General features: G+C 42.5%; 1 protein-coding gene and 1 long non-coding RNA gene across 2 annotated transcripts in view; one reads left to right on the top strand and one right to left on the bottom strand.

Annotated features, from left to right (window-relative positions):
- The window catches only part of LOC140693421 (uncharacterized), an 823,905-nt gene that overhangs the window by 234,772 nt on the left and 565,710 nt on the right, over positions 1–23,423 (bottom strand). The gene's annotated exons all lie outside the window — the stretch shown is intronic.
- The window catches only part of LOC140693407 (trafficking protein particle complex subunit 9-like), a 117,044-nt gene that overhangs the window by 76,352 nt on the left and 17,269 nt on the right, over positions 1–23,423 (top strand). The window contains exons 8-11 of the mRNA XM_072957286.1: positions 4,811–4,997; positions 7,476–7,596; positions 13,734–13,933; positions 14,237–14,363. The gene's annotated coding sequence lies outside the window, so the exon portion shown is untranslated. The remainder of the gene's footprint in view (positions 1–4,810; positions 4,998–7,475; positions 7,597–13,733; positions 13,934–14,236; positions 14,364–23,423) is intronic.

Raw genomic sequence — 23,423 nt, 5'->3', positions numbered from 1 at the left:
GATAATAAAAAATACGAAAACCTTCCTTCCTTTGAAGAATAGAAATCAGGTAGTCAGGCTCCCTCATGCTTTGTGCCTGACACACTTAATCTCATGTCATTGTGTATCATGATTCGGAGATGGTATTGTTTCAGGTTTATAGATTTTTGTTTTAACATTTGTGTTGAATTCTTTCTCCAGGCTGATGTTTCCTGTTGGGTTTGTGGAAAGAGTAGAAGGGAAAAAAATACTTTGTTTTGTTTTCAGGAGGCCTGAGTTGATGGGAAAAGAGTTGAGGGTGGGCTGAGGAAAAGAGTGACACTCCCTCTCCTCCTGGTTGAAATTGATAAACAAAGAAATCAATTAAGTATATCGATATTTGACCAAAAGAAGTTAGCGAGCCCAAACTGGCTAGAAATGCACAATGGAAATTACTGAATTCAGCTTCAGAATGAGGTGCTTTACCAAGTAGAAGCAGCTTAGAGCAATCAGAAAATCAGTAATATGATGAGATATAAATGGAATATTATATCTTTTATTGCTGAAACTTTTCTACGTTAAGTTGTGTAGAGCTAAAATTAAGTTTCAATCACCAGGAGTTAAGAGAGTGAGTGGTACTGTAGGATCGTTATTCACGGATGTGCCTAGACCCTGATAGAGTGGCTGAAGATGGCAGGAAGAGACCCACATCCAGGATTTTCATCCTAGGGTGTCCTCCATAATGGTTCCATGTGGAAGCAGATGATTGGGTTAACAAATTGTAACACACCCCAGTCGCCTCTGAATTTTAAGAAGAAAAAATATGCTTTGATACTGCTTTACAAGCAAGTTCCTGTGCATCCTCACTCCAGACGCCTTGCCTTAAAAAGCAGAGACAATGCTTTGCTTGTGTAGTTGAGGTTTTAGATAGCACTCTGCTGGTTGTAAAGCAAGGACCGAGACCCTCAGCTATAAACGCTGGGCTTGTGTGTTGTTAGATAATGTATTATCCCCAAAACAAGGACCTGGCTGGTCTGGTGGTCTGCTTTTTAATGAACATATCTAAAAATGTATCTTGTTCCCCTCACCCCATGACTTCCCTAAAGATACACTAATCCTTTGTACTCATTGTGTATTCTACAATCTCTGCCTCATCCTGTCTTTCCCGAATTTCCTCCTTACTATCTCACAACTGTTAACGAAGTTTTCCTTTGATTATACCCTATAAATATGGGAGCATTTGAGAGGCTTATGGAGATGGCTCCCTAATCCCTCTCGATTTCTTGACTTTTTCCACAGAGTCTTGAATAATCATTCCTTGTCAGTAAGACTTCTTCCAGCCAGAACCCACAGTTCCAGGTGAGAAGGATGCAGGCTTTATCTCTCCTACCGGAGGCAGAGACAGAAGAGAATTGAGATATGCTCCCCCGTGATCCCTTCCTGCCCCAGGTCTACTGCAGTTCACCTGCAGCCTTCTGGCCTCTGCTCAGAGGGCCTCTGTCCCAGGACTGACCTCAGCGTTTTCTTCCCTTGTCAATATTTCCTGTGCCTTTCAGAACTTGGTCTCTTCTCTGCAATTCAAACCTGGCAGATGTGATGGTGGTCAGCGTGCTGGTGGGCAGTCCTTTGGGGACCCCCAGGAGCCATGCTGATTCTCCTTAGTCTCTCAATCGGGGTTACAGAACAGTCGAGCACAGAAGGAAGCCCATTCTCGAGATGTCAACAGAGCATTTCATCACTTTCATTTTATTTTTCAATTTTTGGTGGAGAAATTATTTGTAGTGAACTGTTCCAGATATTTGCCGCCTGCTTTCCTCATCACCATTCCTTGTTGTCTCTGGTGCTAGTTTTATAAACCAGGTTTCTTCTCTGGTCATTTCTGGCAGCTGGGCTTGCCGAATCCTTGATCTGTATTTGAAACAGAATGCTTCCTCGTGATGTCAAGGTGATTTTCCTATTTCTGAATATTTCGTGTACACTCAGCAACTGTTTCAAGTGAAATGCTCTTGTCCAATTTCGGTTAACTCACATTTGCTGATCTCCTGCTTTCATGCTGAGAGCAGTTTCTTTTTCCTCTAATAAAAGTTAGCAATTTGCATTTACTATGGAAGATACTGGCCCAAGGTCCTTTTGTTCTTAAGAGTTTTAATACAATTCACCCATTAAAATGTACATCGGTTTTTACTCTATGCCCAGAATTGTGCGTCCCATTCAATCTTAGAATATTTTCATCCCCCCAACAGGAAGCCCTGTATGCATAAACAGACATTCTCATCTTCCCCATCCTCCCCCAGCCCCAAGGAGCCACTTTTCTCTCTGTGGATTTGCCTGTGCTGGACATTTCATGTAAATCGAGTCACTTCATATAAGTGGAAACGTCTATTGTGACTGACTTCTTTCACACTGAGTAACGTTTTCAATATTTGCTCATGTTGTGGCCTTAGTCACTATTCTATGCTATGCTATTGCTGAATAACATTCCACTCTATGGCTGGGCCCCACTGTTTACCCATTCATCAGGTGATACGCATTTGGGTTGTTTCTGTTTTTGGCTGTGATGAGTAATGTCGCCGTGAACACTCATGTGGTATTATTTATGTGGATATTTGTTTTCAGTTCTCTTACGTGTGTGCCCAGAGAGCAGAATTGCTGGGTAAGTCAGAAACGAAATGTTCAACTCTCTGAGGCCCTGCCAGGCTGTTTTCCAAAGTGGCCACGCTGTGTTACATCCTCACCAGCAAGGGCTGCGTGCTCCGCTTCCTCTGTGTCCTCTTTAGTGCTTGTTACGCTTTTTTTTTTATTATACCCTATTGTAGTGAGTGTGAAGCGGTTTCTCCTAGTGGTTTTGACTTGATTTCCCTTACAGCTAATGCTATTGAACATCATTACATTGTGTTTTATGGACATTTGTATATTTTCCTTGAAAAATACCTTTTCAGATACTTTATTAACCTTTTAATTGAGTTGCCTTTTTATTGTTGAGTTGTAGGGGTTTTTTTTCTTCATTTTGAGATACAAATTCCTTACCAGATAAGTGATTTGAAAAAATTTTCTCCTCTGTGTTGTTGTTTCACTTTCTGGATGGTGCCCTTTGAAGCAAAGTTTTAAATTTTGATGAACTGCAATTTGTCTCTGTTTTCTTTGTTTCTTGTGCTTTTGGGGTATTATTTAAACTCTGAGGTATTTTATTTAAGCTTTTATATATAAAATAACTTAATTCTTAGGACCGTTATAGGAGATGGGTGCAGTTGTTGTCCCCAGTCTATGGATAGGAGACTGAGATGCAGAAAATTTCACTGAAATATCAGTGTCACATCTACCTAGTGCTGTGGGATTTCAGACCCTCATGTTTGTCCCCAGCATTTGTGATCTTCACCACCATGCTCCACTACTGCCTGGAATCGTTAATGAAAATGACTTTCATTTTTTGATTTCTTGTTAGTTTGTTTTCTCATTGGGGACCTCATCTCCTTATTTTCCTTTCGGATATCAGTGTAGATTTATTTTAGGTCTCATGTAGGCAGAAGCATTGCTATCAGTTAACTTCTTTATTACTCACTCTCCAGTGATGATTGTTGCTAGTTGACCTAACCAAGTCATGCTTAAGTCTTTCCTGCTAATGACACTAAAAACAGTCATGACTTATAGAATGCTCAAAGAAAGTACTTGATTGATTTTATTTTGCTACCCAATCAAACCAATCAAGTAAAAACCCCAGTGTTGACACAGACTATAAGCCCTCCAGAATAGGATCACTGTCTTCCTTCTGTTTCATTTATTTGGTCACAGTGTCTGGATAGTGACTTGCTGTCCAGCAGTTTTGTGAGGATATGGTGCTCGTGAATCATTGTAAGGACAGAATTTTGACAACAGACTGTGTTGTTCATTTCACAAGGGAAAAGATAATATAGAAATACTGCTCAGATCTATTTTAAAATTAAGCTTGGAATTTTGAGAAGAATTCAAGAAACCATACAAAGCTCTTTTTCACTAATTTTAGATCTATCTTAGACACATATGGTTACATAGCAGAGTAAGTTATCAAGTACATTTGACAATAGGAGTGTAATATTGATTATTTGTTTTAGTTGAAATATTCTACCTGGGATAAAGTAATCAGTGCCCATAAATGAACAAATATGTTTGTATTTCTATGCAACATGGGAGCAGAGTTCATGTTTCTATATAATATGTATGACTGTGTGTTTTAATCTGTCTGTCAGTGTTTTTATAGTTTTTCAGCAATGTTGTAACTTCAGAATTCTTCTAACATATTCACTCCCGATACTACTGCAGTTTGTACTGTGTATCCTATCTTATGCATGGGATTCCACTGTCCCCTCAGTGAGGAATTTCCTCTCCTATTGAGCTAGTAGCAGAGTTAAAGGAACAGTGATTTCAAGGCCTTTGCTCTCCACGTGTTCGCAGTTTCCTGTCAATCACGATTTTCTCTTTCTTGTGTTTTCATTGTGCAATTAGAATTTTTGAAAATAATTATTAATATGTTTCACCAGTCTTCCTAGAAATTTGATGTGTTTGTGCTTTTCAGTTTTCAATTTATGAAAATTGTAAATGCAGACTTATTTTTAAGTGGTCCTTTTTCACTAGATATTTGTTTACCTCTTTATAGTTAAAATAATTTTCCCCAATGAATGAATCGGTGTGCATGTTTTAAAAGATACTTTAGTTTTTATTTTTCTTATTCTAACAGGTATATTCGTTGTACAGAATTTAGAAAATAAGGATAAACACAATAATACCTTAAAAATGGCCTCTAATCTCACTTGTAGATACAGTTGTAATGTTTGAAATTGAGAATTACAAGTCCTCTCACTTTGTTCTACTCTTTCAGGTACGTTTTGGTTACTGAGACCCTCGAATTCCCATATGAATTGTAGCAGAAGCTAGTCAGTTATTGCTGAGGAGCCCGCTGGGATTGTGATCAAGACCACGTTGTATGTGTGCTTCACTCTGGGGAGCATTGCCATCCCAAGAATATTGTCATGTGATCCAGGAATTTGTGTGGTTTGTCTTTCCAGGTATTTAGGTCTTCTTTAATTTATTTCAGCAATGTGTATGGTTTACATAGTATTATTTTACTTTAATTTTTGCCTTTATACTGAGGACAATTGTGCAAGGTACCAAGATTAGAATTGTATTATAGCCCCTCAACTTGCTGCCACCATGGACGCTGTGGTCTCTCTTTGCCCTTTGTAAAATCTAGCACAAAATAGGACCTAAGTAACTCTCTCTTGAAAGAATGATTATATGATTGCTGGATGACGCTTGAGAGTCCTTGTGATGATGTCTTTTTCCCAGACTTTCCCCTCTTCTTAAATATGCCCTTTCTCTTCCTTTCCTCCAGCCTGGGTTTCAGCCTGCCTGTGGCATTGATTTTCCTTGTCTGTGGACTCTTCTTTTCACTAGTTCATGATAATGTTACATGTCGGCTGTGGAAACTTGCTAGATGTCAAGAAAGAGCAAATCCATTGCATGCTAGTATTTTTAGAGTGTGTTATTGAATTATCAATTGAAATTAAATCAGGCTGACCCATTGAGCCATCCCCTGAGCTCTTTTTGCCTTCCTACAGGTGATACTGCTCTCGTTGCTGCATGTGCCCTTCCCCCAGACTTAGTTTTGGAGTTGAGTAAATCACCATCACTGGAGCCCTCTCTTTAAAAGATGAAGAGAACATTTGCTCCTTCTCCCTGCTTGGGGACTTGGATGAGATGAGGTAACAGATAAAGAATGAAGCCCCACCTCATTCTGACCACTGCTCTTTCCGTTCATTTCTCCAGGGGAAGAGTACAATTCAAAAATATAAAGATTGTGAGCTAATGAAGTATACAAGACAACCGATCATTTATTAAATACACTTTCATGCCAGAAACAAATGTATTATACACACAAAAAGCACATAAATTACAGTAGTACTGTGGTTACAAACGTGGGCCGAGTTCGATTCCTGCTCTGGAGTGACAAGTCCTGTGAAATGGAGAACTTGTAGGTCGGCTTAGCCTCTCCCGGACTTTTTTCTTTCCTGCAGAGACAGGGCTCGCTAGTCATCCCTCCCCCGTAGAGGTGCTGTGGGTTGTAAACGACGCACGTGGGCAGGCCAAGCACAGCTGCTCGTTCCTCGTAAGTGCAGGATAGCACAGCTTTTGCGGTTACGGCTTTATGATCGCACCGTGTAGACCCTCAGTGCTCCGAAGGGATGTCTTGCGGATTGGAGATGGGATTCTCACTTCTGTAAATACCCAAAGATTGTGTTATTGAGCCTTGCTGATATAAATCTATTCTTTAGAAAGTACATAATGTAGATATATTTTTCAAACATGCATGCTTTTTTTCTTTTATTATTTATACTTCTACCCTCTCATCACGTGGTGTGACTTTTGATGGAATCCAGGAAACAGTCCTAAGCCACCTGCCTCTTCACACTTCTTCGTGATGGTTTTCTTCCTTGACTAGAAGAGGGTTTTGCATAGGAAATTTTGTTTGCTCCCCTTCTCTTGGAGTCTCCCTGTTTGTCTGCCCATCTCTCACCTGTCCATCTGTCCATTTCTCTACCCACTCATTCTTCTGACTTGTTCCAAGAAGCACTTCAGGCAGCTTACAGAAGAACAGATACCAAATAAACAGGTGAGAAAATGGGACCAAGTTCACAAATTGAGGCTCGGAGTTGAGCCTGTGTGAGAGTTGCAGGCGTGAGACACACGCCTCTGCCTTGTGACTTATAAGATAGACAGCATCAATGTTCCTGAGGCTCCCAGCACACACAGGGAAGCAGGGTTTGTGGGAGATGCTCACTGGCTGTGAAATAAATAAGTGGCTTAGGAGAAGCCCAGCCTTTCCAAATACTAAGACTTAGGAGAATATTTTGAGTGTCTTCCAAAATCTGAGTATTGCATCTTTTCTTTTTCAGAGTTTTATGTATAGTTGGTTAACATTCTATAACTGGAAATTTCTCCAAAACTGCTGCCCACGTGAGTCCCATGACTCGGGAATGGGGTGGTTCTGCTCATTGACGGGTGTTGGCCAGAAACGGAAAATGACAGCCTCCAAGGAGCCTGGGATTAAGCAGTTATGTTTTGTCAGTGCTGTAGATTTCAGAAAATGCTTTTACCGTTTCTCTCCATCTGAGGAAGCAGCGTGCTCTCTTCCCAGCATCAGGAGTTCAGGGTCTCGGGATGGTGGGGGCTGACTGCACTGCCGTAAAGACAGCTGAGCTAGTCACTGCATGTGTGGTGCTTTCACGTAGTGCATTTCATGTTTTTTAAAAGGTTTCAACATGTAGTTAATTAACTGAGTTAATTAACATTTAATAAATATGAGGCTTTTTTGAAAAGACAGTTATAGGCAGAATATAAGTTGTGAACACTTTAAAAATGGCTTCATTAGTGAAATTTCAGTAAGGAAGATTCAGTTTATCTTATTTACGCCTCTCTTTAAAAGTAACAAAGAAACAAGACAGAAAAAGCAGAGGATTACTTCTGTTCTTCCTCTCGGCTTGCAGGTGCCCTCACCTCCAGTGGCATCCATCCAGACACCAGCACTGACACTGGCCGTGCTCAGAAATGCCTCAGCCCTGAAGACACAACTGACAAATGGAAGGGAGCCGCGTCCTGTTACAGCAGGTGCTCTCACTTTGTGGGTCCTTATGTAACTGCGTGGTGTTATTCAGGATCGCCCTTTCTACACTGTGTGACGGTGCTGCGGTGACTCCTAGTTATTTGTTTCTGTAACTACTCATGTATTTTTTCCAATGTGTGGTACTAGACATCTAAAAATGCATTTTTCAGATGAAAAATAATGTGTATTTAATATAAAAGTCTGAAAAAAGAGTCAAAAGGGTCTATCCTGGTCCCAGTACTCAAAGATAATAATTAACACTTTAACATCTATTTTCTGTTCTTTTCATCAGTGTGTATCAGCTCTGTCATAAAAACCAGTGAGCACTGTGTGCCTGTTTACTGTGTGGAGACCTCCATTTTCCATTCGGCTTATTACACATTTTTCTACAATATTCTATCTCCCCTGACATGATTTTTAATGACCAGTATAGCATTCTGTTTTGTGGAGGCATCGTCCATTTTACTTTGTACTTAAGTAAACTTTTAAATTCCAAGTATACTTAACTGAAATTCTGAAAAGAGATCTGTTGTGGTACCGAAAGTCCCCTACTTCCCTTCCCCTTTTTTCCTGAGAGTAAAAGCTGCTGACAATGTGGAGTATATATTTCATGACCTTTATGCCTTTGTCATATATATATACACACATACATACACGTATATGAGAAATCTATGTATATGTGTGTGTATATATGCTTTATTGAAAAATAAGGCCATACTATACGTTTTCTGTAGCTCGGTTTATTCACTAACGTATATATCATAGACCTCCTCCCACTCCAGACTCACTCGGTCCTTTCAGATAGAGTAAAGGGGTCTCCTGATGTGCAGGTTTGGTCTCTTGTGTAACGACACCTTTCGTGGGAGAGTACTGTGGACAAGGCCTTGGACCACGCTGAAACGCTGCAACTTTAGTGCCCACAGCTCTCCGTGATTTACCGCATCATTGTCTTGATGGTGAACACTTAAGTTTTCTCCATTTTCCACTGTCAGAAAGGGTGTTTGACTGGCATCCTTCTTGTACAAACATTCCTGTGATCTTGTATGAGTATTCCTTTAGCTAAGGTTTCTGGAAATTTAGTCCTTGGATGTGACAACTTCATACATCACAGAATGCTTTCAAGTGAATCTTGAAATTCCTTCTCCTGTGGGGCATGAAAAGATGTAGAATAACTTATGTAACCAATTCTCTATCGCTGGATATGATTTCACTTCAGCATTTCTTCCCACCATTGTAAACAGTGCTGTGCAAATGTTCTGATGAGTACATCTTTTTGAACTGATTTTTTCTAAATGTAACGATTCCTAAAAGTGGAGTTCAGCCTGTGTGCACACACGTTTTTCAGAGTTTACATATCCATTGACATGTCATCCTCCAAAAGATCGCTCACAGTTTGTTGTCTCAAAGATGGACACTAGCTATAATATCTTTTAAACATATTTGCCAATATGACGAGCAAAATGATTTTCATTATTTTAGTTTGCACTTGATGACCAGTGAGGTTTTGAGCATTTTTCACTCATTAGCCATCTGACTTTTAAAAAGTGAATGATCCCTTTTGTCCTTTGCAAACATTTAAGTGGGGGAGCTTCTTGCTGCTTTGTGACAGCTCAATGTGTATTATGAACATTAACCCCTTGTCTTCATCAACATGTATCAGAGAGCTTTTACTTGTCATTTCTTGCCTTTCATTTTGTTCAGTAGGTTCATTATTGTTGTGGCCCAAAATAATCTTAAGATAGTAAATGTCTTCTTTTTGGGTTTTATTCTTAGAAATGCTTTCTTATAATGGTATAAATTTCTTCTGTAGGTTTTTTTAATCTCTAAGATGGAGATGATAATGGTACTTGTTACAGTGAGGAGAAGCTGAATTGATATGAGCAAAGAGTTGTATTTGCTCTTATTAGTACTTTCTAATATTTACATCATTTTCTGTAATTTTTCTTGTGGTCATTTTGACGGGAATAGAATTTGTTTTTTCCAGGTATTCTCTGATTGTAACAAGACAATTATTAAATTCATACTTTGCTTTTTAATTTGAAATCCCACCTGTAAAAAATACTTATGTATACTAGAGTCTCTTTTTGAGCTCATGATCTATTTCTGTCAATCTTACTTTCTTACTCTAGCACTATATCTTACATATTGTAAAAATTTATTTAATATATTACAGTCTGAATTTTTTGATTCTTTTTTTGATCCCTAAATTTCTTGGCTTGTATTATGACTTTATTATTCCTGAAGAATTCTAATATAATTTTTTCAAGTTAAAAAAAATGATAAGTGTTGTCATGGGATTTTTTAGTAATTTTGAATTATCTTTAGGAGAACGTACATCTTTAAAACTGCTTTCCTCCATACAAAAGGTTGATGTCTCTACTTTCACACTTTTACTTTACCCCTCAGTACAGTCCTGTACTTTCTCCATGTACAACATGTTCATTGTTTTTGAGTTTATTCCAGATTATTGTTGATGTTTTTGTTAATTTTTTAAGTGAGAAATGTTTGCTATTATATTTTTTAACTGTTAAAACTGACACCTAGGAAGGCAGATTCGGTTTGTAAATACTCACTTTGTAACTTCTCATTTAAAATTGTAAGTATTAAGTACTTGTTACAGAATCCTTTCTTTTCTGTTTTTAAAAATTTGTTTCCAAGATTCTCAAAATGGTCATAGCTAAGTAGTATAGGTGGGGAGACAGATGGAGAGAGGTAGTGTGGCTCATGTACAAACTGTGAGCACTTTCATGGCTGCCTTTATGCTGGAAAAGCTGATAAACAGTCCAGCTTAAACCAGGGTGGCTTTGTATGCACTTGAAATCCAGCTTTCCTGCCTGTATGGTGAAGCCTGGTAGGCGTGGCAGGTAGATGATCAAGGTCGAATGGAGGTTATTGGCTGCACAGAGCACTGTGTCTGAGAATTGGAGACCATCGCCATGGGAAATGCTTGGTGCCAGGAACAATGCAGAGGAGCTGGGGAACCTTGTGTTAAGGATTTTCCAGCCCTGGGAGTGGGAATATCAGACTCTGCATTCAGATCTGAGTTTGAATTCATCCTCTTTAGTTTACTTGTCCTCTGACTTTTGTCAAGCTATATACCGTCTTTCACTTCCTGTTTTCTTGTCTCTCAAATTAGGAGAATTACATCCTGCTGCTAGAGTGTTTGATCAGGTTAAATAATTTGTGTCTATAAGATGTCACATACAGTCACAAGCTCAGTGAGAAATGGGCTGTCGCCTGTTCTTCTGCAGCTCAGTGCTTGACAAGACATGGGGGAAAGCCAGTCCCTAATTTGTGTGTGATGCAAGTAGGAACAAAATTAATGTCTTGCCTTTCCCTAGCAGTATTCTTACAGCTTTGCTTCATTTACTTCTTTCCTCCTTTCCTTTCCCCTTTCCCATCCTCCACCAAAAGAGCCTCTCAGAAAAATAGATTCAAATTACTTTAAAGGTTGGCTCATCCTCATGAAATGATAGTATCATAAAAAAAACTGTGCAAATCCCAGAATATATTTTATATGATTTACACACACACATGTGCGTGCAAACACACACACACACAAAATCAGTCTACCTCCCACTTACAGAGGGAGAAGGTCCACTTTTTCTGAGTTTTCATTCACAGAGAGTGAGAACAATGTCTCTTACACAGACTTTCACCAGGCTTCGTGCATGGTGTTTTTAATTGAATTTCTGTTTGTGGCCATAGATATAGTCTCCTAATAGAAGAGAGAAAGTGGAGACATAGACATTCCGCTGAGATATTGGTGTCATCATATTTTAGTTGTAAAGGACTTAAGACAGCATAGAGTCGCAACATTTTATGGGTGAGAATCCATGATGTTGTAACTTAGACAAGAACCTGGGTCTTCTGCCATCTTGTCCACGCGGGTGAAGAGGCAACTGGGCAGGGGATAGTAGGGATCCTTCCTGCTTCACTTCCATGTTCTTGCTAGTTTTCATTTCAGCTGCCTTTAGTTTATGTTCATGAGGCCACTCATGGGAAGGTCACTCTGTCCTGATAGATTGAGTTTCTTATCAGCGAAAAGCTCTGGACCCACTCATATTTCCCAGAGTTTTCTGCTGACCTGCTGACACTTTATATAATTGAGACCTAAGAAACTACTGAATATAAAATCCTTATTGTTATCGTTTCCCCTCGAGTTCCATAGGAATGGGGTGCTGTCTCAGGCTGTCTAAAGCCAGATCTGAACAAAGATAGGGTGATGGGCTGTGCTGCTGGACCTACACAGTCGAAGGGGATTTCCACCTTAGCTTTATAATCAGGCAGATTAGTTCAAATCTTGCCTTTACCAATTATTATCTTTGTGTCTTGGGGGAGAAACTGTACTTTTTTGTGTCCAAATTTGTTTATCTGTAAATAAGTTCAGTATTTATTTTAAGGTTTCTGTTTTAGAATTGAATGAGCTAATTCATTCATTTATACCTAAAATAGCTATCGCATGGTTCTATGCTGGTGCCTTGGTAGTTGATTACTAAGGGAATCGGCAGTGAGAATGGGGGTGGGGGACCCCTGGATAATAGAGCTTATATTCCAGGATATGCTTGTAAAAGACTGGATGTGCAGTAGATTTTTAGTAAATATCTACTCCTTTCCTAATCTGCATTGATTGTTTATATATCTTTATACAAATATATTAACAAGTTTTATTGCAATTTAAATATTTTTGTAGTATTTACATTATGTAGCTATAAAAATACATGAAATAAAATGATTTGACTTTTATTTTCTTTTCAATAAGCAAAACAAAATAAAATAGAAAAGAAAAAAGTCTTGAGGGAGTAGAAATAATTTTATTTCTGTGGAATCAATTCCGTATAATAGGTCTTTGTCATGTTGTTAAACAGCATATAAAATTGATAGGTTGTGACATACTGGAAATGAGGAAACAGTGGAGACATACTACCTCTAATGCAGTCATTTTGTTACCAAGTCCAAACTCGTTCTGCTTGCTGCATGACAGGCCAATAAATGGGGAGATGAGATGTTGGAGTAAGGAATAGTGACTTCATTTGAAAATCTGGCAGACCCAGAAAATGGCATATTGATATCCAGTAGAACTCTCTTCCCCAAAGCAGAATTCAGTCTCCTTTTATACTAAAAAGCGGCGGGGATGTGGTTGGTTGTTGCAAACTTCTCGCTGTACGAATTGTTTGTCCTTGGAATCCTTTGTTCCTGCAGCTGTCCATGGTGGGTCAAATTAAGGTGCCCCCGTAAAACCTCCAAATGAAAGAAAGGTTATTATCTATTTTGCAACTTGCCATCTGTACATAAGTGTAGAAGAGCTAATATCCTTAAAGATCAGAGCCCGGAGAATAGGCTGTCCTGGATATTTCAGGCTAAAGGCAACTTTTTTTTACAAAAGGTGCAGAAATAGCAAGTCGGAGCCTAGAAAACAAGGTACAGGTTTAAAGCCAAACGAACACATCTAACATGGAGTCAAATTTGTTCTTTTCTTTTACAATTTCTTTTTCTAACTCATAAATAATTTTAGTAAGAAACATGAGAAATTTTTTTTTATTTTTGCTTCTTAATAACGGATTACAACTACACTTTAGTGAGCAGGGATGCTGTGCGTGCCTTGGTGTCACAGCAAACTCTTGTTGGGGGTGGTCGACCCTGTAACATACCGGATGTCCCATGAGTGTTGGTGAGGGTCCCCCTAACCAGGGGCTCTCTTCGGGAACCACCATATGGGCATTGACCTCTGGAGACCTCTTTTTCAGCTGCAGGAAATTTTTTCAGATTTTGTGATGGAAAAATCTCTCCAGCTGCAGATAATCAGGGAATAAAGGAAGAGGAAAAGGGCTTGAAGTAGAGTAGAAGAGAAGGACAGAATATCAGGGAACGTGGGGGCTTGGCAGCGGGGCCTCGGGAGAGAGAGGAGCAGAGGTGTGGAGGGTCCCGGCTACGGAACTAGCTCCTGCACCTTTCCCCGCACCCAAGCCACACAGCTTTTAATTGGGCCCAGGACTCCCTCCTGTCTGGGTGTCACCCTGGGCAGAACTTTGAGAATCGAAGCTAAGGGGTGGTCAACACTCACCTAGGGGGTCACTGAGGACTTTGCTCAAGTCCACATTGACTTTTCCAGTCATGTGCCTTCACCTGTTCTTTATCTCAGGATCTGAGAAGCAGGAGCAAGGAACTCATGGAGAGATCCAGGAAGATATCTGACTGTGTTAAGAGACGACAGTCACAGTGACACGTGGAGCGAAGACACTTGCAGTAAAGTAAAATAACTTCACAACTATTGCATCAGAGCTGCAAGTGTGAGAGAACCTAAGCCTGTCTCAGAGTGCAGGGGACAAGAGAAAAGGAATGGTAAAATTACCACTGACATTTGAAATTTTGTTAAAAAGAATGCTACTGTTAATTGTATCACTTGAATGTATGCAGGTGTTTTTCTATGAGCATTCATAGGTTCACAAAACCCCACCAGCCACTCTTGCTCCCATCTGGTGTGGGCTTTCTCAAGCACAGTGCCCTTCCTGCTTGGGTGGGCCATGCTGCTGGTCCTCGCCTGGGGCCGGACTGCTACAGGACACTGAGTCCCCGAGGCACGACCTGGGATACATGACAGGAACATCTCTGCTCTTGGCTGAGGGCCTCCGTTTCCCCCTGCAGTGTAAGAATGCCGGTGACTCAGTTAGAAGCATGCATCCAAGCCATCCTTCCGTGTCATCACCATCTAGAAGCGGTGCCTGAATATTCTGAATTTCTGCAGAATGTTGTTTGCAATCACCTTGAACAAGTGAGTGTGTGTCCTCTTTCAAGTGGAGGAATTACTGCCGTTTTCCTGGAACTTACTCACCACTAGTCCATCTGAATTTTCTGTGCTAGGATTCAGTATAGCCTGCTAATAACTCTGCAGTCAGATCTTGAACCCCTGATGAAGAGGATTATTTATTTTCTTTCCTTATATGATAGTATTTTACTTTCAAAATTCTGAGTTTTCTGTTCTTGGAGGAATTTTTTTGGGGTTTGGAGAAACAACTTTGCTCTTACCATCTTTGTGACCTGTTGCTATATGCATCTCACCTGTCTTCTGTCACTTGTGAGGCGGTTCCATTTGTGACCCTGTCCGGGTTATTCATGTTATAAAACATAAAATCTGTAAAAGTACAGAACCCTTTTACTCCGAAGACATTCCACAAATACTCCTTTAATCTGGGTGTGGTTTTAACAAGACACAAACATTAGAACATATACTTGCAGGTTGCCAGTGCAAAATCCCCAAATGAATAGTCTAGCTCAACATCTAAAATCTTTCTTATCTACCTTGGATATGTATGGATAAGTGAAGCAGTTTGCTAAGAACCCAAGACCAGGTTTAGGATACAGGCTGATGTAGCTCAGCGGGTCCTCCCAAGCTGATGCTCTGCCAGAGAGTGGGGTTGAGGGGAGAGGGCGTGCCCTGCCCTCCATGAGCTGACAGTTTCATGGCAAACACCTTCACAAGGTGAAGAAATTGGGGTTTCTTCTATGAACAGTGGGTCTGAAAAGAGCCCAAAAAGCATGGGAGTGACACAATCCCATTTGTCTCAAGTAGGGGAGAGTGGCTGTGGGGCCACTTGGGAGACTCGTGAGTCCAGGTGGGCTGTGTTGGTGGCTTCCACTTGAGCGGTAGGATAGTGGGTAAAAGCGAACAGATTGAAGGCATGTTTAGATGGTAAAAAGAAAGATTTAAAGCTGTCTGTGAAGGTAGGATGGAGTAAGGCCCAGGTTTCTGGGTGGATTAATGAGTTAAATGATGGTCCTGCTGTGTTCTGAGGAGGGAAAGCTGCAGAGGGATTTCTGGGGGAAAACTGATGAGTTCAGCTGTGGGTAAAGTGAAAGGTTGTTAGATGTGTGGTCTGGGATCTCAGGTGAGAGCCAGTAGTGAGTAGGGAGAGGGGAGAGAGACTTTCAAATAATTTTATCTTGTGAACATACATATAAGGATGAGTAATGACACACTTAACCCCTCTATATTCTGTATTTAAAACCCAGTAACATTTTGTTATATTGGTTGCAGGGGTTCTTAATTTTTTAATACAAATAAAATAAATAGAAACAAAATAGTGGAGTTAATGAATATCTTAGAGTTGATGTGTGTCCTTGTATGTATTTTGATTTCTCATCTTTATAAACATAATCTACAAAAAGTTAACTTGCTTAGAATAAGAGTTAAACACAGGGACATGACACACTCTGTTGGGGGTTGAAGGTGATATCTTTGGCAAATTATATAGCCTCTTTTTGCCTTTGTTGCATCTTCTGTGAATGCCCCCGTGCCCCTCATCACAGCTGATTTCCTAGACTAGAAGTTGGGAGGGAGGCTGCTGAAGGGAGTAAGAGGTGGCAACTGCTAGGAACAAAGAAGACAAAGACAAAAACAGATTAAAGCCGAGAAACTGAGTCCTAATACCCTCAAAGGAAAAATAATCCCGCAGTGTTTTGAGCCACTTATCGTAAGGGAAACAAAATCACGTGGATCCAAATCTCTTGAGCATATGTATATTGTGGGTGGGAGGGTATCATCAGAAAAGGGTTGAGAAGAGGCTTTTTGGTTTCCCTTAACGTTTTCAGTAAGAATGGGGTGCAGAAGCAAAAACCACCCGCTACACAGTAGAAGGTGTTGTTTTGTGCGAAACTGACCAAAGTTTGGAAACCAGTCATCAGTTGTGCTGGGAAATGAAGAGGCTTCTGGATTGGGTGGGGCACTTGCTGTGACTTCCAGGTGACCTGCTGGCTGGGGTCTGTGAGGCGGGCAGTAGGTTTGCAGTGTGACCTGGGCATAATCCCTGGCTCTGAGGCTGCTGGTCTGACTAGCAGACCTGGGCAGATGCAGTCCTATTGGGGCATCTCGCGATGTGGCCTGGGACACCTGCCATGCTGAGGGCGAGAGGAGGGATCCCCTAAGGGGGTGTCCCTGTGAAGAGTAGAAACGTCCTCCTGCAGGGGAGGAAGAGCCTCTGAGCAGCGGGCCGGATGCACAGGCAAGAGCAGCCTGAGCACGGAGATTTCGGGGACCTGGAAGTCATAAAGTGGCCCGAACAGCCTTGTTCCTGAGAAACTGGAGGGAAAAGATGCTGCAAATGCAGGCTAATTTCAGACCCTGTGGTGGGTCATGAGTGATAGGAAAGAACTGGTCAGGCAGGCACGAAAGAACCCTGTGGTTGTCCCAGTTGGGGCGTCACACCAGAGGGAGGAGCAGAGTTATAGACTTTGTCACTTTTTATCTGTGTGACTTTGAACAATAACACCCCACCTCTCTCTATATATATCTTCATCTGTAAAGTGACAGTGTGACAACTCGTGTCATCAGAAGGCTTAGTTTAGCTCTGATCCTCATTGTCCAGTCCTGTCAGTGCTGCCCTGCAAGGTTCTGCAGTGGGTGCTCTTACCCTGAGATGGGAGGGCGTAGAAGGGCATTGTAGCACCCGAGGGCAGGAAGGGGTTGCTTTAAAAGCAGACATGTAGCCTCCTGCAGCTGCAGACCTACAGGCAGTTTGGTTTATGGTCGTGGAGAGGACTTTGGAGGTCTTAGCATCGTCTTAAGACTTGTTTTCCCTTGGGGACCTGATTTGCCTTTGCAGATTAATGTTGAAGATTTGGGCTTCTGGCAAAGCTGTTTTCAGAGATGGGTATATATGTAACATATAGTATAAAATGAAAGGTTTTATTTAATATTTGGGACTTTGTAGCTGTAGGGAACAGCTCTGTTGGCCTGGTTTCCACGGAGGACACTAGCAGTCGTCAGAGCGTGCGGGAGGGCAGGCAGCCTGCAGTGCTGCTGCAGGGGTTCTCCCCAGCAGGACGCTCTGCTGAGTTGACTCTTCTCTGAGTTTGGTTGCCAGAGGAGCAGACAGCAAAGTAATGAGTTCTGGTGGGATTGTATAATGACAGGAAGAAAGAGGGAGCCGTAGTTCTTAGGGACTACTACACTCTTTTGGTTCCTGATCCAGTGTGTCCCATTACACAATTGATGAGTTGTGTCTATTCTGGGACTTGATTGAAATAAACGTGCAGCCTGAATATTAAGAGTTATGTTTTATTTGTCAGAAGGACTCAAGCCAGGATGACCGCCTCTCAGAACACTCTGAGGGACTGCTCGCAAGAGTAGGGGAGAAGCTAGGATTATATAGGAGCTTTACAACAAAGACCAGGTAGTCAGAACAATAAAACATTGCTTGTTATCTAAAGAAAGCCAGGTATCTCAAGTTCATGAATTTAATGCTTTTCAATATATGGGAGGAAGCCAACATTTGGGCTGACTGAATATATACTTTAGACAAGCACCTAGCTATCTAGGGCCAGTAATCTGTCCTTTCTTATTCTGAGTCTGCTCAGAGGGCACCGTTGTGAATGGCTGCAGGCCTGTCTTCACTGGGGGGTGGCGGCAGCCGCTGATGACTTGTTTTCAGCATTCTTTGTTTAGTGACATGGTTGCAATATTTTCATTCAATTTGTAGTGTTTTCATTCACAGAAAATTATGGTATTACCCTGATTATGGATAATCTGGAAGCTTGGAATGGAACCGAGATGGAATTACTGCAGGTAACTTCTACTTTAATAAGCCATGTGTAAACATGAACACGGAGGAAGCATACAAAAGGATTCGGTGGTGAATGGGAAGGGTTTCTGCACGTTACAGGAGAAGGCAAGGCAGAATTCTTCTTCTTTGTGGGCAGGTATGTGAGTCCAACTTTCCTTTCTGAAGTGCTTTCTGAGAACTGTTTATGGTAATGAACCAACATTGACAAACGGTGACACACATTGCATTTAAGAGCTGGCTGGCTTCAACTTGGGTATTGGACAGGTGGAATTCATAGGCAGTGGTCAGGTGGATGGGACAGAGATGGAGCCCAGGCCTGGGCCCATATTCAGGTTGAAATCGCCATTTACTCACCATAGCGCCTTGGACTTGAATGTAACCTCTCTTAAACTGATGGTGAGTCTGTGAAATGGGCATAATAATATTCGTTACTTCCTGGGCTTGTTGTAAGTTCTGAAGATTATTATAGCACACATGAAGCACTTAACACACTGACACTTAGCAGTGTACACTTTGTTCGACCACCACGCTTGGTGTGTGTCAGAGCCTTAAAGGCAGCATGTGTCTGTTTAGGATGCACTGGTAGCCCCTTGGCTACTTTGTGAATTTGGTGATTTCCTTTAATACTTGTAACTCTGTGTGCCATGGGCAGTTATTTTTATGGACAGATGAGGAATCTCAGGGTAAAAAAGACTGTGTAATTTGCCCAAAGTCAGACCATAATTTTGTGTGCAGGGGCCTCGGTTCAGCATGGGCTCCTGGGCCTTCTGCTCTCTCCGTTCAGCACCAGAGCCAGATGTGGGCTCGGCTGTTTCCCAGCCCAGTATATCCGGCAGGCCACAAGACACACCTGGTCCTGTGCTGCTTGAGCAAAATCTCCGGAGGAGAGGCAGTTACAAAAGGGATAAACATAAAAACAGACGACAGCAAATTGTGATCAGCTCTGAGAAGGAAAGGAACACGTCTGGCCGTGCAGAGCTGGGAGCTTTCCCATCGGGGCTGCTCTGGGGGCGCTCATCTCAGCTAAACAAGCTGTGCTGCTGCACCAAGGCAGGAAGGCAGGGCGCGTGTGGCCAGGTAGACAGGGCCTCGTTGATCGTACTCATTCCCTATTAAGTGGCAGGTGTCACAGGCACTTAACTAATAAACAGATGTTGGCCAGAATCATCACGCATTTTGCTTGGTAGTTTTATTGGCGCCAACTTTGAGAGGAGGTCATTGAAGCTGGGGAGTTTGCTGCATGCCCGTGATTACCATGGAAATACCCCCACTGGTCTTTCAACCTAGACTGGTGTGGCTGTCATGTCCCAGCCCTGTGAATGGCATCGTGCAGCTTCTCCCAAGTGGCCCAAATGACTGACATTGATATGCTTAATTCGTAGGAAATGGTATGTGGCAATAAGAGAAAAAGGTAGTAAGAAATTGGAAAACTAGAAAATAACCAATTCTTCCCCTGCTGGGGGACCGTACCCTGTGTCTCTCACCCCACTCACTGCCTGTCACCTCCTCCCTGCCGACTCCGTGTTCAGAAGCCACTCTGAGCCTTTGAAGAACATTTTGCCTCATGACACTGTTGACTAGGACCTGCGACCTCTCTGTCCCTGGTTTACTCTCTCTTCAAAGCCATTTAAATTTCTTGCAGGCTCCTCCACTCAAATGTAAGAATAGCCCCTTTAAACTTCTTGATGCAGCTCCTTAATGAAGATCTTGGGAAGGAAACCTAGCCAAAACCTGGGAGGTATTCACAGAGTGAATGTAACCTGAGCATTTTTTGACGTTCAGAATCAGAGCGGTGGGAGACACAGGAAGGCCTTTTTAAGTTAGCAAGTGGAAAGAGAAAGGACTCAGGATGTTTGAGACTGAAACATCTCGGTCCCAGCCAGCAAGGCACCTGCGTTCAGGATGGTGTGTGGGGAGTGCAGAGTTCTCAAAAAGAAAGAAGTGGTGGGATGGCAGGGAGGACATTTAGGTACTTAACTGGGGAAGGAAAAAGTTGGCTGAACAATTCATGGTTGAACAAGAGGATTGTGACATGATGTGCTTGTATTTTGGAGAGAAGGGTTTTGTGGAGCCAGGCCTAAGGAGAAATCTCTCTGACTGGGGAGTCAGCACAACAAAAAAACACACAGAACCAGGCAGACCCCATGGCCCCTGATGGGGGAGAGGCTGCCCACCAATTGGAGACCTGGAGGCTGCTTCTGTCCCTTAGCTGGGGCCTCAGACCTCACTTCACATCCCAGTCCTGTTGATACAAGAAAAAATATGTGGGGCATGAGAAGGGCTGTGTCCCAGGCTTCCGTTGAGCCCCTGGGATGTGCCCCACCAGATTTTGTTCCTTGGCTTCATGCAGTAAAGAATTCAAGAACAAGCCAGTGTTGAGTAAAGGTAGATTTATTCAGAGAGATACATTGACAGGCATGAGAAACGTCACGAAGTATGGGGGTTTGATGCTCAGATTAAAAGTAGGCACACACTCCACAGAAATAGTGTGGGCCTTCTCCGAAGAGGTAGAGAGAGGGGTTCCTGGGATGTGGCTCTGTGTTGCTCCTTTTCTTGGGCTTCGTGGTTTCATATGCTAATAAGTAGAAGGACCAGCCTTAGGGCAAGGGGCTGGGATTCCAGGGAGTTGGCCATTTTCCACCCTTTGACCTTTTGTGGCTAGCCTTGTGACGGCCATGGTGCCTGGGGCCGTGTTATTCACCATGTTACTATTACAATGGGTGTATAATGAAGCTCAGGATCTACTAGTGTTACGGAAATGACAGGCCAGCCAAGAAACAAGCACCACTCGGAGGGTTGGAGTACTCAGATTTATTACGCCGGCGGGCTCAGAGGGGCTTCTGCTCCGAAGCTCTGAGCACCTCCAAGACGTGCACATGAGGTTTTATAGGGTAAATTACAAGTATGGGGCTATTAGCCAATAAGGTTCAAACAACAAAAAGCAAGGAATCAGTACACTGGAGCTTATCAATTTGGAACAGATCACGTTACTGACACTTGTTGAGCTTGGATTTACGAGTTAGCTTGTTAGCCCAGTAAACTGACACTAAACTTTAGATTTACAAGTTAGCCCGGCAGAACTTATATCAGTAAACCGACACTTATCACACTTAGATTTGTGACTTAGCTTGTTAGCCCAGCTGGGCTTTTCCTTCACATTCCCCCCTCTTGATGCTTTCACAACCCTTGTTGGAGTAAGCATCATCATTTACCTGTTGCAGGGGCTCATAATTGGAGGCTAACAACTGAAGTTTTATAGCCTCTATCCGCTCACTGACAAAGCGGGTCAGGAAGTTTAGGACACAGGGCCCAAACAGCAGAACTGCAAAAATCAGGAGTAAGGGACCTATGAACGGTGCCAGCCAGGAGGTCCAGCCCCAGGGGCCTGTCCATGGGCTCTTATCTAAAATATGTTTTCTTTTTTCCACTCGGTCTTGTAACTCTTGAACCATCCCTCTGACAATCCCTGATTGATTGGCATAAAAACAACACTCTTCATTTAGAAAGAGGCATAGTCCCCCCTCTTTGGCCGTGAGTAAGTCCAGACCCCTCCTGTTTTGTAAGACCACCTCGGCGAGAGAGTCAATCTGATTCTGCAGAGTTCCCAGGGTTTCTGCTATTTGTTGGAGATCGTGGCTGAATTCACCTGTAAGCTGATAATAGTAATAAGAGGAAGAGGCGATGCCCCCGATTCCTGTGCCTACCCCTGCTGCCACTCCGAGCCCCACTAGCAAGGGGATCAATTGTATAGCTCGTTTTATTCTCCGTGGATGCTGGTGAGTTATGACAGGGATGGGCAGACTTTGATTATTAGGCATAATGTCCATTCGGGGAGTGAGATAAGCCAAAGCACATAACCCTGCCCATCTGGCAGGGAGGCACCGGTAGGCAAATTCACCACATACAAAATAAGTCCCTTTATTAGAACACCATCTTTGTGTGGGTTGGCACCCTAGACCCATACAGTGAGAGATTTTAATACATTGATTTATAGTTAGATTGCCCTCTAAAGGATTAGTTCCATTGTTGAAATAACATTCTGGTGCCTTGTAGGCGAGCTGTACCCAGTTCAGCCTGGAACTCCTAGTGGTAGAAACGGCATCGCTATGAGTTGTGGTGAAAGTCTTAGTGAGGTTTGTCAGAGGTAAAGCCAGGTGCTGGATGGGGCCAGGACGCAAGCATAGCCAGCAATCTTTAGCCAGGTCTGGATTGGAATGATTGAGAATCCCATGGACTGCGGCTAACAGCCCATTTATTTGTGGATCCAGATCCCGAGGCTCGGCTAAAGATGGAAGTTTTATTGGCTTCCGGGTAGGTAATAACTTCCGGTGTTGCCTCTGGACAGCTTGTTGGACTGCTTGCCGGCGTGCCTGGTCCTGTACGCCCCCTCCATCACTCATCCCATAATGTGTTTGCTTGGTCCAGCACACCAGCTTGCCGGGTGTGCCATAGCATTTGATGCTAGATACATAATAAGCCTTAATTGTGCCAATCCAGTAGGATTTTCCCTGATATGTGCACTCTGAAGCGGAGTCATAGCATTGACTCGGCTGATAAGTATAAGCTGAAAATACAGGCCGGTATATGGACCACCTGTCACCCGGTTCCATGCAGGTGCACTGTACAGCCAAGGAGAGTGAGGACATTAGCATTAGTAACATCAGCCTTATGATTATCTTAGACATGATGCTGCAGTGATGGCACTAATTATAAGAAGATATAAAATAGCTATCAGGATTTTATGGCCTATGTTCCAGTCAGGTGGGGTGGCGCTAGCTAGCCCCACTGCTAATACGCAGACTGGTATAGAAAACAAGGAAAGAGGCAAGGGAGCACAAAAGAAATATATTTAACAGCTGCGTTGGGCTTTCCTCAAGCTTCGGCCGTGCGTTGACTAGCCAGCTTCCGGGTGTGGCTAGAGCAGGGCTCGTTGATCCTCAGGCTTCGGCCGTGCGTTGACTAGCCAGCTTCCGGGTGTGGCTAGAGCAGGGCTCGTCGATCCTTTTCTGGTCCCTCTTGATCTTGATCTTGAGCGGGTCTCCCGGGACACTCTCAATTTTCCAGGGACCCTCTGTCTGAGGTGCAGTTGCTCTCTTGACTCTGGAGTGGTGGATCCAAGGGACGATTCCTGCAACTTTAACAGCTGTAGGAGTAGTTAATACCACTAAATATGGTCCCTTCCATGTTGGTTTGAGAGGTTCCTTTTTCCAATCCTTCACCCATACCTGGTCACCTGGTTTATGGGGATGCACTTGAACCCCTAATGAAATGGG

Source organism: Vicugna pacos, unplaced genomic scaffold (genome assembly GCF_048564905.1).
Source record: "Vicugna pacos unplaced genomic scaffold, VicPac4 scaffold_19, whole genome shotgun sequence".
Lineage (NCBI taxonomy): Eukaryota > Metazoa > Chordata > Mammalia > Artiodactyla > Camelidae > Vicugna > Vicugna pacos.
The sequence above is the reverse complement of the archived record's forward strand: the minus strand, read 5'-3'. Positions and strand labels throughout refer to the sequence as shown.